Here is a 17169-nt window from a genome sequence, read left to right on the forward strand (position 1 = left end):
ATACAGTGGTTGGAGCCCCTGATGTGCAGTTCTCTTCTCTCTCACTCACTCTTGCTCTCTCACATTATAAAAAAACAAAGCCAGTCTGTTGGGCTTGCCTCAAAAAAAATATTTTTATTTATTTGTAAGCAGGGTTGGAGGGCATGCTGGGGCATTCTGTCACTGCAAACAAACTCCAGTTGAATATGCCTCTCCGTGCATGCTTTACATGGGTACTAGGGAATTGAACCCAGGTCTTTATGCCTTGCAACTAAGTGCCTAAATTGCCAAGCCATCTCTCCAACTCACCTTTGTATATCTTAATGGCATATTTGATAAACTTATCTCCTAAATATCATGCCAGCTGCTGAAGTGTACTTCCCAATGGGTCACCTGCCTCCTCTGGGCCTTCTGTAATGCTACCTGCTTCCTGCTCCCCCGCTTCAGGACATCTCCATTGAATACATGGAATGCTCACCTGTTCCTGTCCTTCCAGGCCTAGTCTTTCCCAGGGAGCAGATCTGGTTCCAGGTTCTGGCCCCTTCCAGCCTTCTCAGGCCTCCCTGAGGTTAGCTAGCTGTACCCAAGGGTGTCCTTAAAATAAATTCAGGATGTCCAAACAATTGACTTCTAAGTAAACGTGGAACCTGTGACTTTGCACATTGGGGGGCTTTAGGTGTTCTATTTCTTTCTCTCTTAGTCACTTAGGGATTAGGTTCTCCTAACCAAAGAGGAATGAAGCATTCATACCAGGATTGTGATTCATCTAAACACTTCTGTCATTTAGTACCAGGCTATTTTGTCTAGGAAAAAAAAAAAAAAGGTCCACAATAGTTATACTTTTGATTTCAAATGAGTGTGTTTATTAGGGATATAGCAAGAAAAAGTAAATGAAGAAATGCAAGCATCAGACAAAGCACTGAACGCCAAATTGGACACTGAGCCACACCCAGCAGAACTGACTGGAGGAGCCCTTCTGAGAGATGGAAGAAGCAGATGGCAAACTGCAGGCAAATGCCAGGACGTCAGATCAGCACTCAGCACATGCAGCAGAAATGATGGGAGCAGCCCTGCAGCAATCAGTTGGAGTCACCAATCAATCCAGGGCAGAGACCTTCTCATCCAGTGAGACTTCTAGTTATAAGTTCCCACCACAGACACTTTTATACCATGGGACAAATAATAATGACCTCTGTTCCAGTCTGAATATTGCAGGGAGAGGGGAACCCCACAGTCTGGAAAATGTTTTACCTTTCAGCTGTTCTTAAGGGAATGATGTTTTCAACCCTTGAGCTATAAGCATGCTTGAGTCTGCAGTGGGGGCTTACCCCACTCCCAGAGTCAACTTTCAACAAGCTGTAACAACACAAAACCATTTACCAGCATAACTTCTATTACAAAGCCTGCCAATTCAGGGAGAAATTGTACAATGGAAACAGTGAAATGTTTATGCCAAATTGATACAAAATTCTAGAAACATCATGAGGCCCCACCCCTCCTTGAGAAGTTACTGGCAGTTTACTGGAGGAGGAGACATTTTCTTCAGTGGCATAGCCACTGGTAAGTTGCCTGTGCCCCAGTAATTAACCCCCAGCCCATGTTCTTGCTTACAACCTTAATTAAACTCAGTGGGTCACTCTTACATCTATCAAAGAGATCAAAGTAGAAATGGGACTAGTTGAGAAGAAAAAGAGGTTCAGGGGGAAGGAGACAAGAGACGGTAATGAGAGATAAATATTATCAAAATATATTACATAAATGTATAAAAGTATCAGTAAATAAAATATTACTGTTGTTTGGCTAAATGGATATGTTATGCCCACCAAATTGCCCTCTACATATTTATGTTTATGCATTGTTGCAGTCAGGTTCAAATTGCTGGCAGAAAACACACAACTAAGAGCAGCTTGTGTTAAAAAAAAAAAAGGGTGTATTTTGGCTTACAGACTCAAGGGGATGCTCCATGATGGCAAAACATCATGGTGAGGGAAAACAATGGCACGAACAGAGGGTGGACATTACCTCCTGGCCAACATGAGATGGACAATAACAGTAGTGCCAGTGCCAAACACTGGCAAGGATAAACTGGATATAATACTCATAAGCCCATCCCCAACAACACATTGCCTCCAAGAGGCATTAATTCCTAAATTGCCATCAGCTGGGAACCTAGTATTCATAACACCTAAGTTTATGGAGGACACCTGAATCAAAACAAAACATGTATACACACACACACACACACACACACACACACACACACACACACACTAGAATGACTCTCACTTTTGGTAAGAGAAGTTTCTCTTTTCAGATGGAGATAACCACTGGAAAGACTCCAAACTTGTCAAAGTGCTGACAAGAAGAGACAGTGGAGTATTCAGCACAAATGAGATATCTCTATCACACCCTCCAAGGATGGGAGACAATTGTGGAAGAGGTGGTAGATACAAGAGCCAAAGGAAGGGGAGGAGTGCTTTGGAATGCTATCTTCCAGACACAAAGTGGTCATTGCATTTATGACTTCATAGCAGCTGTCATTACCTGCACAAGACCTGCATACTATTGGGCCCATCAACATGTTGTCATGGATGATGATGGAGGGCAAAACATAGATAAATAAAAATAAGAAGCCATCAAAATAGAAGAGAGAATAGGTGGAAAGAAGAGAAAGTTCAGTGGAAAGGATAGGAAAGGGGAGACAAAGGAAGGTGCTGGGAGTAATGTAAATTTTTAAACAAAGTTTTAAAATTTAACTTTCTATTTTACATAAATTTTATTTCCTCACCCCAGCTCCCATTACCCTGGGGGCCCTCCTCAGTGGGGTTGTGGTATCCACTGCAAGGTCATGAAGGCCTCAGTCAGTCCCAATAAGGTAGAGGGGTAAGGACTATGCCTCAGGGTATTCCTATTCACTCTGTGATGCTTATAATCTTTCCACCCCCTCTTCCGCAATGTTCCCTGAATGATGGAAGGCCTTTTGACAGTCTGATTTAGTGTTGAGTTCTCTGTAGCCTCTGGATTTCTGCTTTGATAGGTTTTAATTGATCACTGTATCTGTCACTATTGCCCTGGAACAGGTTGTCAGGCTAGCAGTAAGAGCAATATTCATGTCACCACTTCCTCTGCAATTTCTCCTGGGCTCTTGCAGATGTGGAAAGTCTCATGGTGGGAAAATGTCTATCTTCTTATATAGGGGTCTTGGTTCTCCTCTGTTTTCTCTGCCATCTGTAAAATAAAGCAGATTCTCCAAATAAGAGTGAAAGCAGCTTGGATTAAAAGGGGTATGCAAAGTGATTTGAGAGTATTTTTTTGTTTGATTGTTTGTTTTGTTTTGTTTTGTTTTGTTTTGGTGTGCAAGGACACTCATCTTCTCCAGAGAGCAGTGATTACTTCTTTCTTAAGTCTCAGTTTCCAGCCCATGGGATTCTGACTTGGTTGCTAGGACCAGATATGAGTTCATTCCCACTGAATGGGCCTCATGTCCACTCAGAGAACAGTTGGTTACCTGCAGAGGCTGCATACCACTATTGCACAAGTATATACTTCTTGTCTGGCTGGTTGATTTCATAGTCTGTAAGATGCCCTGGTTATTCATGCTGTTGGTGACTGTTGTCCTCCAGTGACTCCCATAGGGCACTATGAAGGCTAGCCAGGGGGGATCTAGTTCCCCTTTCAGTGTCAACATGATATTCTGATGTCCTCTGACTGCAGCCTGTGGTATGTTTAACAATAAGTTCTTATCTTTTAGCTCTGGCAGGTAATTAAGTGTTTTGGCAATGGTCTACATTGTTATGGGGACTTCATGAGTCTCCCTGGACAAAAAGAAATGCAATAAATAATTACGGAGGACCTGATATGTATCAGTAAGTATTCCAAACACTGTAAAAATCACAAAAGAAATAACAGACACCAGTCTCTGCACATGTGATATATTATATAGTGAGAGACAGATCTAAATAAGGTAGATAAATATGACTTGTAGAATGTTATATAACAAGAGCTAAAGCAAAGGAGAGGGTGTGTTAAGACACTAGTGATGGCTTATTAGGTTTTTTGTTTGCTTGTTTGTTTTCTTTTTTATTTAAATTAAAACATTTTCTTTTTAAACACTAGGGCATAATGTAAGACTTGTATTTAAGATGACATATTAACAGGAGACATTTTTGTACAGAATTCTAAAAGCATAAAAGCAGGTCAAAACCAATAATATATAAATAAGCATTTAAATCTTTAAGTTTGCTTGTTTGTTTTCTGAGGTAGGGTCTCACTCTAGCCCAGGCTGACATGGGACTCATTCTGTAGTACCAGGCTGGCTTTGAACTCATGGTGATTCTCCTACCTCTGTCTCCCTAGAGCTGGGATTAAAGGTATATGTCACCAGGCCCAGCTCTTTGTTAGTTTTAATGGAATTTTCAGGTAAGGGCTCACAAGAAAGGAAAAATATGATTGTGAAAAGAGAAGGAAAAAAAAAAGAAAGGAGAAATATGACCAAAGAACTAAAGAGGGCAATAGTTATGCATCTGTCTGGGTAAGAACATCTAAGGCCAAAGGAACAGCAAGTGCAAGGGCCATGAGGTGGAAAGGTGTCTCATGTGTTAGAAAGACAGGTTCTAGTCTCTGTGGTCAAGGCTCAGGACTGGCTGCCATCTTAGTTGAGGGACTGAGGAATCACCACCACCCTGAGTCCCAGTAACACGCTGTTGCAGACAGGCTTGCATTGCTGGCAGAAAACACCTGATCAAGAGCAGCTTATGGAGGAAAAGGGGGTTTATCTTGGCTTATAGACTTGAGGGGAATCTCCATGATGGTAGAGGAAAACAATGGCAGGAGCAGAGGGTGGACATCACCTCCTGGCCAACATCAGATGGATAACAGCAACAGGAGAATATGTCAAACACTGGCAAGAGGAAGCCAGCTATACCACCTACAAGCCCACCCCCAACAATACACTGCCTCCAGGAGGAATGAATTCCCAAATTGCCATCAGCTGGGGACTAGAATTCAGAACACCTAAGTTTATGGGGGTCACCTGAATCAAACCACCACACATGCATTTCACAGTGGCCTTCTAGAAACAACACCTTAACCCAAAGAAGTGATTCATCCAGTGAGAACTGAAGCAGAGAAGGACAGACTTAGATATTCTAGAAAGAAGGAAACCAGTCACAATCCCGCCAAGGCACTGGTGACCCCAGTCCACACACTGGCCCACCTGGCTGGTGCAGAGATGCAGGAGCAAAAGCCAGGTAGAGGGATTTTCCATTCACATCAGCCTCCTCACAAAGTCAAGAAACCTGAAGTGGAAGACAGTAGAGACCAGCTGAGAAGCCTCTGAAGGAGAACACAATTGGGGCCAGCTGAGCAGCTCTGGTACAACTCCAGGCATCTTTCACAGCCTCCTGTCCCCCAACTGCCAGTGAAATGAGCCCCCGGAGAACTCATTCACCACCACCCCTAGCCTCATAGCATCCAGCACAGCTGATCAGAACACAAGATCCATAGCACAACAGAGAGGGATCGAGGTTGGCACTCAGAATAGGTGAGACTGTAAGCCATCCCAAAAGGTAACAAGGCCTACTTACACAAGACAGGTACATAGGCCTGCACTGGAAGTACTAATCTCTCCTTCCATTTCAGTGCAGGTTATGCGTTACATATTCTTGGTTGGCTTTACCAATCTCAAATAAGCTGTATTTTAGTGCTGACTATTGTTGCCTTTGACCCTTCCTGACTTATAGGGCCTCTGTCATTATCTAGAGCAGTGTCAAACTTGGCCTCAGGCTGACCATTTCCAACCTGACAGTTGACAGGATTAAGGGTATGGGGCAGCATACAACCTTAGGGACTTTGGTTTATTAGATTATCTGTTTGTTTTAATCCTCACTCTTGCATAAATATTCTTCTGGTTTTGATTGAATGTGTATATTGCTTAGTTGAATTTTAGAATTCGCCAGTAAATTGCTCTATCAGTTTCCAAGAAAACTTGAACATCAGGCAAACTCAACACCTAGGGCCACTTCTGCTGTTTCTTTTGGTGTATAAGACCTATACCTGGCACCTTAAACTCCTACTTTGAAGATATAAAAAGTTGGATTTACATGGCTAAGAATACTGCAGATAATTAGAAAATTCAAGCATCAAAATAACTCAAGATACAAAAATCTCTACATTATAATACAAGAAACACAAAAAATCAAGACAATACAGTCTCACCAAAAATTATAAATCCATCAGAAATCAGAGTGAGACTGTTGAAATGAAATGACTGACAAATATTTCAAAAAATGATTATATCTATGTTCAAAGGAATCAATGAAGAAAACCAAAGAATCAAAGGAGAAAACAAATTCCTGAAGGAGAACACAGGAAACCAACTTAATGAAATAAGGAGGTCAACACAAGACATGAGTAAGGAAATAGAAATAATGAAAAAATACCAATCAGAAACACTAGAAATAAAAATAGAGTAAACCAAATAGAAAACTCTGTAGAAAGTCTTACCAGTAGAATGGATCAAGGAGAAGACAGAATGTCTAAACTAGAAGACTAGAGAGCAGAGCTAATGGAGTCCAAAAAAGAGAAAGACAGACTGATAGGAAGGCATGAATGGGAATGTCAAAACATTCAGTACACTATGAAGAGATCAAATATAAGAATTCAGGAGCTGGGCATGGAGGAACAAACCTTCAATCCAATCCAAGCACTTGGGAGGCAGAGGTAGGAGGATTGTCATGAGTTCAAGGCCACCCTGAGACTACATAGTGAATTCCAGATCAGCCTGAGCTAGAGTGAAATCATACCTCAAAAAAAAAAAAAAAAAAGCATTCAGGGCATGCTATAAGGAAAAGCATTCCACTCCAATGGCATAGCAGGTTTTTTTGTTTTTTTTTTTTGAAGTAGGGTCTCACTAGCTGAGGCTGACCTGGAATTCACTATGTAGTCTCAGGGTGGCTTTGAACTTGTGGTAAGCCTCTTACCTCTGCCTCCCAAGTGCTGGGATTAAAGGCATGCACCACCATACCTGGCAATAGCAGGTATTTTCAACAAAAGCATGGAAGAAAACTTCCCCCCAAGTAGGGAAAGTGATGTCAATACAGGTACAGGAAGCCTACAGAATGCCAAACAGACAAAATCAGGAAAGAAACTCTTGCTGTCATATAATTAAACTACAAAACACACAAACCAAAGGAAATTCACTGAAAGCAAAGAGAAAAGTCAAATCACATACAATGGCAAGCCCATAGGGATAACAGCAGACTATTCAACACAAGCTTTTAAAAAGCCAGAAGGGCTTAAGAATGATGTTTTTCAAGTTCTGAAAGATAACAACTGTCAACAGTTTGCTTTATCCAGCAAAGCTATTCAACCAAATTCATGGAAAAATAAGGATATTCCACAACAAAAACAGACTACAGGAATATATGACCACTAAACCAGCTCTATAGGAAAATACTTGAAGGGATCCTTCATACTGAAGAGAAAGAAAAGCCCACACACAAGGAAACAGGAGGAAAAGTAAACCATACTCAAATAATAGTTACTAAAAAAGAGTAAAGGAAAAACCAGTAGAACTACAAAATGAGAAGAATGGCAAGAAGGAATACACACCTTTCAATAATAACTCAATATCAATGGCCTAAATGCTCCAACCAAAAGGCACAGGCTTTCAGACTGGGATCAAAAGCAGGATTCTTCTATTTGTTGCTGCCAAAAAACTCAACTTTCCATAAAAGGTGGACACTATCTTATGGTAAAAGGATGGAAAACAGTATTTCAAGCAAATGGGCCTAGAAAACAAGATGGAGACTCTATCATACTATCTAACAGGGTAGACTTCAAATCAACATTAGTTAGGAAAGATAAAGAAGGTGACTTTAGCCAGGTGTGGTGGCAAACACCTTTAATGCCAGCACTTGGGAGACAGAGGTAGGAGCATCACTGTGAGTTCAAAGCCACCCTGAGACTACATAGTGAATTCCAGGTCAGCCTGAGCTAGAGTGAGACCCTACTTCGAAAATCAAAGAAAAAATAAGGTTACTTTATATTGATTAAAGGAACACTCTAACAGGATATTATAATTGTAAACATATATGCACTCAACATGGGGGCTCCTAATTTCATCAAACACACACTATTAAAAATAAGGTCACAGACAATACCAAATACAGTCATAGTGGGTGACTTCAATATCCCACTCTCATCAATTGACAGGTCAAGACAGCAAAAAGTAAACAGAGAAGCATCTGAATTAAATGAGTTCATACAACAAATGGACCTAACAGATATCTACAGAACATTTCACTCAAAAGGCTGCAGAATACACATTCTTTTCAGCAGCACATGGAACATTCTCTAAAATAGATAATATTAGGACAGAAAGCACATCTTAACAAATACAGGAAAATAGAAATAATTCCTTTCACTCTATCTGATCACAATGGGATTACACTACAAATCAACACCAAGAAAAGCTATAGAGCATACACAAAACCATGGAAACTAAACAATACACTACTAAATGATGAATGAGTCAATGAAGAAATCAAGAAGTAAATAAAAAAATTCCTAGAATCAAATGATAATGAGAACACAACATATGAAAACTTTTGGGACACAGTGAAGGCAGTCCTAAGAGGGAAATTTATAGCTCTAAGTGCCTGTATTAAGAAATTAGAGAATAGAGGTCTCGGCGGAGGGAGACGGCCGTGTCCGCGCCCCCTGCCCACCTCTTCCCGGTCGCCGCCGCCGCCGCCACCGCGGAGTCGCGGGACCCTCGGTGGGCGAGTGTTAGTTGCGAGCCAGCCGCCTGTTGTCGGCCCGGCGTCCGGTTGCCGCGGCTGCAGCCCAGGGGCGGGCGGCGTGGGGCTTCCTCAACCCTCACAGCCCACCCAGCGGCCAGCCGGTCACCCGCCCCGCGGCTCCCGGCCGTGGACGACGAGAGGCTGGGGTCCCCTCGCTCCCACAGCGCAAAGACCGCGCCGAGGAATGGACATGCCCTATGAGACGAGAGATGCAAGAAGTTTTACCTGGATTGTTCTTGGGTCCATATTCTTCTGCTACGAAAAGCAAGCTATCTATACTCCAGAAACATGGGAGTACTCATATAATTTGCATACGACAAAATATCTAAGCAAACTTTATTAAACCAAACTTTCAACAGTTATTTAGATATTTAGATATTTGGATATTGCAAATAATCCAGTTGAAAATATAATACGTTTTTTCCCTATGACTAAAGAATTTATTGATGGAAGCTTACAAAATGGAGGAAAAGTTCTTATCCATGGAAATGCAGGTATCTCCAGAAGTGCTGCCTTTGTTATTGCATACATTATGGAAACATTTGGGATGAAATACAGAGCTGCATTTACTTACGTCCAAGAAAGAAGAATTTGTATTAATCCTAATGCTGGATTTGTCCACCAACTTCAGGAATATGAAGCCATCTACTTAGCAAAATTAACAATACAGATGATGTCGCCACTCCAATTGGAAAGGTCCTTATCTGTTCATCCTGGTACCACAGGAAGTTTGAAAAGAACACATGAAGAAGAAGATGATTTTGGAAATATGCAAGTGGCAACTGCACAGAATGGCTGACCTAGAAGGAATATTACGGAGGGTGTGAATTTCTTTTTGGAAAGGAGAAAAATCCTAGAGATATTAATTAAAATGGCAAGAAAAACAAGTAGTTTCTTTTTAATCACATGTTGCTTCTAGACATTTCTGTACAACTTGTTGGGCAACATTGTAAGAAGATGTTGTTGGACTTCCTACAATAGACAGCACTGATGGTTTGACTTTAAAAAAAATTTACAGTTTTAGGGCTGGAGAGATGGCTTAGCGGTTAAGCGCTTGCCTGTGAAGCCTAAGGACCCCGGTTCAAGGCTCGGTTCCCCAGGTCCCACGTTAGCCAGATGCACAAGGGGGCGCACGCGTCTGGAGTTCGTTTGCAGAGGCTGGAAGCCCTGGCACGCCCATTCTCTCTCTCTCCCTCTCTCTGTCTTTCTCTCTGTGTCTATCGCTCTCAAAAAAAAAAAAAAAAAAATTTACAGTTTTATTATAAACCAAGAATTTTGGACTTGCAAAGAGGTATTATTGCAATAATGCACTTTTCATACTTGAAATTTATTTGTATGATATAAAGCTATTAAACAAAATGCAAGTTAGGGGGGATTTGTTTATAAATTTTGGGTAATTTATAACAAAAGAATTTCCTAAGGTTTGCTAAAATTTCATCTTGTGTTCTGTATATTAATTACATTTTAAAAACAACTTTACAGTTCAATTTTATGATGGAGCCTCTTACAGAAACATAGGACTCTGCTATACTTTTAGTATGATTTAGTAACTTAATTACCATGTTTTAAAACTTACTGGCCCTTAATATCTTTAAATCATGACATTAGCCAACTCTCCTAATTTTACTAAATCCAACTAATCCAATTAATGCTTCTTAATTTATAAGAGAAAAAAGTTTAATGATCAGAGAAAATGGCTGTACTTGGTAGTACTAAATGCTTAAAGTAAGGACAGTGCTATATTTCTCAAATAACTTTTTTTTTTTTAAGACAAATATGTTGCTTTCGGAATTGCCTGGTCCTTTTTAGCATTAGTCCAAAATGATTCTAAATACATAACCAGTGTAGCACTATTTTTTTCCCAAAATGAAGGCCCTCACAAAAGAAAAGTGCCTTGCATTGTTAATAAATGAATTAAATCCTCATGACCTGTAAATTAGTATATAGAACACCAACAAGTTAACATTTTTTTCTATAGTTTGTTTTGATTTTTTAACCATAAATTAGTTTAAAGTGAATGTGTGAGGCTTTAAGAAACATTACTAAGATATTTGGAATATGGAACATATACTTCTTTTGTCTTCATGATTCTGTGAGGTTGTTCCAGCTTAGATAGAAGCTGTTGTTTGAAGATGCATTTATTGAGAAAACAATGTGTGGGTAGCTTTATCATTTCAATCAGTTCTTTAATCCAAATTTCCCCCATAATTTGCATTAGCAAAGTCACTTTATGGGTCTTTAGTTTTCCATGTTTATATTCATATATATATGTATATATATATGTTGTAAGAAAAACATTTTTACTATTTTAAGTATGATATGAGGGAAGACAGGAGAGTGTTTTTAACTTTTTGTATTGATGACTTTAGGGGAGCACAAACATAACTCCTTTGTATTTTACTTTTCTCAGTCCTCTCTCGAGCTTTTACTGATGGGAATGATATCCATATATTTCCTTATTACCAAAGGCACTATGCAAAGTAACTTGTTACATCATGTTACTTGCTTTGCTTTCCTCCTTATGATGCAAAGTACAGGGAAGCTCTTTGACCTGGTGTACTGGGAGAGTAAAAATGAGTATTAAGAGTTGATTCTTGTTGGCTCATGTGGTAGTCATTTTCTGATTTCCCATCCCTTTTCCTATCTTACCCTAAATACAGCAATGTTAATCCCATTGTTAGCCAGTACTTAGTTGTATGATTAGGACATTGGTGTTGTGGTTTAGTGGAGTCAAGATTGCATTGAGCATTCAAAAGTTCTAGCTGGTAAAGAACCAGATAGCACAGCTTTCCTATATATACATCACTATCAGGTCAGCAAAGAGCTCTTACAGTTACATCATAATCTATGATACTTCTTTAAGCAGAAATTCTGCTTAAAATAATAATCATAAAGGAAAATTAAAAATTTAAATATGAGACTCATTTTTTTTGGAGGCAGGATTTCACTGTAGCTCAGGCTGACCTGGAATTATTTGTGGGTGTTTTGTTAGTTTCATAAAAATACATATGCTCAGTAATGTTCTGACCAAAAATACAGAATAGGTTATTGATAGCAATTTGTAACTGGTAATTTTCCACTTTTTCTAATCACTGCCATTTTTAGGTTCTCACTTAAAGTGCCTGTCCAGCTCTAGACACTGAAGACAGTCTCACACTAGGGACTGCCATCATTTTGAGTACACTACTGCTGTGGACAAAACACGAGGTCTGTTATCACAAGTTTGTTTCTCCTTGGATCTTTCACTTTCTGTTGAAGTAGTTCTTCCTATTTACTCTAGTTGGCTCCATTTCTGTGACTCTTATTTCCAGTAATGTTTTGTGATAGTTGTGATAAACATGACCAATCATGATTTATTTTCTAGAGGATTTGAATGGCATGGGAAACCACCCAGTTTTAACATAAGTATGAAATCTAGATACAAAACCTAAAGTGATATTGTGTTAAAACAGGGAACCTCATTACTGTCCACTTTGAAAGTATGAAATACTGAAAATATTCAAGATGGAATGGCAGTATTAATCCAATTTTGGCTAATTGGTTCCTTTTAACTTCAGATCTGTTAGATGTATAGACGATAGTTAACTTCGTTGATTTGAATTTATCCTATGGTGGAAATGGTAAAAGTGTGATAGCTTTTGATACCAACTTTTAACCACCTAACTTGTAGAGCAGACTGTTCATTTTAGGGGGATTTTGTGTTTAATATGTGTTTAGAAGTAATGTATCAAAATGTTAAGCATGTCCTTTGTAAGAAAATATAAGGCTCCTGTCTAATTACAATGGTAATTCAAGTGAATCAGAAACCATTAACTACAATCTTGAATTATAAATTTGAGATGTGTGTATTAGGATCTCAACTTGGTGTAAAGTAAATGAGCAGTTACCTGGTGGATTTTTTTTTAAATAACTGTTTTAATCCGCAATTCCATAACAAACATAGCTTCATTTCAGTATTAACATTATCTTTGTCTGTTAAAGAACACTCCAGTAAAGAAATGATAGCTTAGAATTACTTTATTTTTTATTTTTTTAGGTAGAGTTTCACTCTAGATCAGGCTGACCTGGAATTTACCATGTAATCTCAGGTGGCCTCAAACTCACAGTGATCCTCCTACCTCTGCCTCCCGAGTGGTGGGATTAAAGGCCTGTGCCACCATGCCTGGATCCTGTTTATTAATTATTATTATTATTTTTTTTTTAGAGAAATAAGGTTCTAGGGTCTTGAGTGCTAGATTTTGTTTGTCTTTCCCATCCATGTCAGCTAAAAAAAAAAAAAATTCACTCAAAAATTTGAGGTTTACATGTTAAGCTCTCTCACAGGGAGTTGCCATACCTCAGTTCAAAGGGTATTCTATGAATCAGTAACATAATACTGACATGTAATTGCAATTTACTATGCAGCAAAAATGATTCAAGAAGAAAAATAGCGTACAGTGTCTATTTGCCTTTGTATAGGCAATTGGTTATGTTACTCTTGCTTTTAACATTTGTACTTGGATAAAATGCTCATGTATGTATAGGAATGTCACAGTGCAAGATGCTGCTACCAGGCACAAAGTATTAAAAGTTATTTTGTGAAAAAAAAGAAAGAAATTAGAGAATGGAATTTCAAAGGGGAAAGTGAGGGGGGGAGGGAAGGAATTACCATGGGATATTTTTTATAATCATGGAAAATGCTAATAAAAATTTAAAAAAAAAAAGAAATTAGAAACCGGGTGTGGTGGCATCCGCCTTTAATCCCAGCACTCGGGAGGCAGAGGTAGTGTGAGTTCAAGGCCACCCTGAGACTACATAGTGAATTCCAGGTCAGCCTGAGCTAGAGTGAGGAGGCCCTACCTCGAAAAAGCAAAAAAAAGAAATTGGAAAGGTCACAACAAAATAAACAAGTGCTTTTCCATAAGGCCTTGGAAAAAGAAGAACAAGGCAAGGCAAAAATCAGTAGATGGGAAGAAATAATAAAGATTAGGGCAGAAATTAATGAAATAGAAACCAAAAAAAAAAAAAAAATCCAAACAATCAATGAAACAAAGAGTTAGTTCTTTGAAAGGATAAACAAGATGGATAAACCCTTAGTAAGTCTGACTAGAAGAAAGGGAGAAGAGACACAAATTGATAAAATTAGAGATGAAAAGGGCACCATCACAATGGTGTTGCAGTCAGGTTTGCATTGCTGGTAGAAATCATCCAACCAAGAGCAGCTTGTGGGAAAAAGAGGTTTATTTTGGCTTACAGGCTCAAGGGGAAGCTCCACGATGGCAGAGAGAAACGATGGCATGAGCAGAGGGTGGACATCACCCCCTGGCCAACATAAGATGGACAATAGCAACAGGAGAGTGTGCCAAACACTGGCAAGGGGAAACTGACTATAACACCCATAAGCCCGCCCCCAATAATACTTTCCCTCCAGGAGGCATTAATTTCCAAATCTCTATCAGCTGTGAACCTAGCATTTAGAACGCCTAAGTTTACGGGGGATACCTGAATCAAACCACCACAAATGGATACCAAAGAAATTCAGGAAATCATAAAGACATACTTTAAGTACATATACTCCACTAAGTTTGAAAAGCTGAAAGATATGGATGATTTCCTTTATTCATATGACCTACCAAAATTAAATCAAGATGAGATTAACCATTTATAGATCTATAGCAAGTATGAAGATCCAGGCAGTTATAAAAATCTCCCAACTAAAAAAAGTTCAGACCCAGATGGATTCACTGGTGAGTTTTACCAGACATTCATAGAATAACTAACATCACTGCTTCTCAAACCTTTCCATAAAATAGAAAAGAAAGGAATTCTACCAAACTCCTTCTATGAAACCAGCATTACCCTCATACCAAAACTAGTCAAAGACAGAACAAAAAAAAGAAAATTACAGACCAATATTCCTCATGAACATAGAACAAAAATTCTCAAGAAAATATTGCCAAACAGAATACAAGAATATATCAAAAAGATCATTCACCCCAACGAAGTAGGCTTTATTCCAGAGATGCAGGAATGGTCTGCCATATACAAATCGATAAGTGTATTACACTATATAAATGGACTGAAGGACAAAAATCATGTGATCATCTCAATAGATGCAGAAAGGCATCTGACAAAAATCCAAAACCCTTCTTGATAAGAAGTTCTACAGATACTGGGAATGGAAGGAACATATCTCAACATAATAAAGGCTCTTTATGACAAACCTACAGCCAATATAATACTAAATGGGGAAAACTGGAAACTTCTCCACTAAAATCAGGAACAAGACAAGGGTGTCCACTGTTCTCACTTTTATTTAATATAGCACCAGAAGTGTTAGCTATAGCAATAAGGCAAGAGACACACATGAAAGTGATACAAATTGTAAAGGAAGAGGTCAAATTATTATTTGCTGATGATATAATTTATTTACATAAAGGACCCTAAAGACTCTACCAGCAAACTGTTAGAGTTGATAAACACAGTAATGTGGCAGGATACAAAATAAATAGACAGAAATCAGTAGCCTTTCTATATGCTAACAACAAACACACTGAGGATGAAATCAAGGAATCACTTCCATTCACAACCGTATCAAAAAAAATAATAAAGTACATTGGAATAAATCTAACCAAGGAAGTAAAGCATATCTACAATAAAAACTTATTTAATTTTAATTTTATTTTTAAATTTATTTTTAGTTGAGACAGAGGAAGGGGTCAGAGAGAAACAGAGAAAGAGAGAGAGTGTGTGTGAGTTGGGCATACCAGGAGCTCTGTCCACTGCAAATGAACTCCAGACACATGTACCACCTTGTGCATCTGGCTTACATAGGACCTGGAGAATTGAGCCTGCGTCCTTAGACTTTGAAAAAAAAAATGCCTTAACTGCTAAGCCATCTCTCCAGCACTGCAACAAAAACTTTAATACTCTCAAGTGAGAAATTGTGAAGTCGGGCGTGATGGTGCAAGCCTTTAATCCCAGCACTCGGAAGGCAGAGGTAGGAGGATCTCCTAGAGTTCGAGGCCACCCTAAGACTACGTAGTGAATTCCAGGTCAGCCTGAGCCAGAGTGAGACCCTACCTCGAAAAACCAAGAAAAAAAAAAAAAAAGACAGAGAAATTGTGAAAATACTAAGAAGTGGCCAGACATCCCATGTTCCTGGATTGGAAGAATCAATAGTGTGAATATGTCAATCTTACCAAAAACAATCAACACGTTTAATGCAATCCCCATCAAAATTACAATGGCATTCTTCATGGAAATAAAAATAAAATCCTAAAACTCACTTCAAAGCATACACACAAAAAGTGAATATCTAAAACAATTTGACTAACAAAACTAAGGCTGCTGGTATCACCATGCCTGATTTTAACCTATATTACAAGCCATAGTAAAAAAATAATAATAATACAGCTTGGTACTGGCACAAAAGCAGACACGTAAATCAATGGAACAGAATAGAGGACCCAGATATAAGTCCAGGCAGCTACAGCCACACCTGATTATCATAAAAAATACTCATTGGAGAAAAGACAGCTACTTCAACAAATGGTGCTGGGAAAACTAGATATCTATAGATCTTTATCTCTTTCCATGCACAAGAATTCATTCCATATGAATCAAAGACCTTAATATCATACCTGAAACTCTGAAACTGCTAGAGGAAAAACTAGGGGAAACCCTTAAACATATGGGTCTTAGCAAAGACTTTCTGAATATAACCCAGGCAATAAAACCACAGATTAACTGCTGGGACCTCATGAAATTACAAAGCTTTTGTATGGCAAAAGACACTGAATAGAGAAAAGAGGCAACCTACAGAATGGGAGAAAGTTTTTGCCAGCTATACATCTGATCAAGGATTAATCTCTAGGACATACAGAGAACTCAAAAAATTCTTTCATAATCATGGAAAATGCTAATAAAAATTTGAAAAACAAAAAAGAAACAAAAAAAAAACTCGACTTCCGGTTAAGATGGCGGCGTAGGTACCACGCCAAAGCAACCTAGTGGGGAAAAAGACCAAAAACACTCAGCAAAATACACACTTTTACTAAAAAGTGAGGTGTATAGGAAAATGAAGCGGCAGTGGAGAAGTAGAAGAGTTCCAGAGCATCCAGAGCCTGCACAGGTGAGAAAAGTGGCTCCAGCAGCTCGGCCAACCGCCGCGGCCGGGGTGCACCAGAAAGCCGCCAGACTCGGCTCAAGCCGCAGGAAAAGCCAGGTGCGGGCGCTTTCCCTCACACCGGCGCTCTCCGCAACTTGGGAAACATGAGGGGAGAGCGGCAGTGAGCAGCAGAGGAGCAGACCGCGAGGTAGAAGAACGCTTGGAGCAGCGAGAGAACCGGAGCAGCTGCGGCTCCCTCACCTCCCCCAGCGCCTGAGCCCAGCTCCGGTGAACAGA

General features: G+C 39.3%; 1 pseudogene; it reads left to right on the forward strand.

Annotated features, from left to right (window-relative positions):
- Positions 1–1460: 1460 nt before the first annotated feature.
- Positions 1461–9627, forward strand: LOC123461516 (annotated as a pseudogene).
- Positions 9628–17169: the final 7542 nt, after the last annotated feature.

This window comes from Jaculus jaculus, chromosome 6 (genome assembly GCF_020740685.1).
Source record: "Jaculus jaculus isolate mJacJac1 chromosome 6, mJacJac1.mat.Y.cur, whole genome shotgun sequence".
Taxonomy (NCBI): domain Eukaryota; kingdom Metazoa; phylum Chordata; class Mammalia; order Rodentia; family Dipodidae; genus Jaculus; species Jaculus jaculus.